Source organism: Sinocyclocheilus grahami, unplaced genomic scaffold (assembly GCF_001515645.1).
Source record: "Sinocyclocheilus grahami isolate Dianchi unplaced genomic scaffold, SAMN03320097.WGS_v1.1 scaffold3198.1, whole genome shotgun sequence".
NCBI classification, from domain to species: Eukaryota; Metazoa; Chordata; class Actinopteri; order Cypriniformes; family Cyprinidae; genus Sinocyclocheilus; species Sinocyclocheilus grahami.
This window is the reverse complement of record NW_015508356.1, coordinates 14,358-14,952: the sequence shown is the minus strand read 5'-3', so window position 1 is coordinate 14,952 and position 595 is coordinate 14,358.

Below are 595 nucleotides of genomic sequence, written 5' to 3'. Positions count from 1 at the left end.
TATTTAGTAGAGGCCTATTCACACCAAAGATAACAACTATAGCTAAAAAGTTTTAATAATCGTTCTAATTCTATGAGACTAGAGACGTCCACACCACAATTATAATGATAACAATAACTTCAACATTCTTGGTGTGAACAGGCTTTAACAGTCAGATTAGTAACTCATCAGAACTAGGAGGAAATTTCCTTGCCTATGTTTTGATGAAACACCAGTTTGGGATGTTTCTGTTAACTTTTGTTACAGGTTGCAATAAATTTAAGACTGTTGGCATATTTATAATATGATGAAAGTGGAAAAGAGTATAGCCCAGTTGTTCTTAACCAAGGGGGCCTTAAGATGACTTGAAATGATTTAAAATAAGACAAATTAAGAATTAAGGTAAGATTAAACAACTATACTGTAGATCAGTAGATTTCTTATTTTAATTTACTGCCTCAACAACTGTTTTTTTTCTATGAAAAATCAGTGTTCACATGTTCTTAGACAACTAGGACATATAAGGAAGCCTCATTTAAATAGTGTGATTTCTGTACCTGGAAAAGTCATGTAAATTAAAGGGGTCATATGATGCGATTTCAAGTTTTCCTTTCTC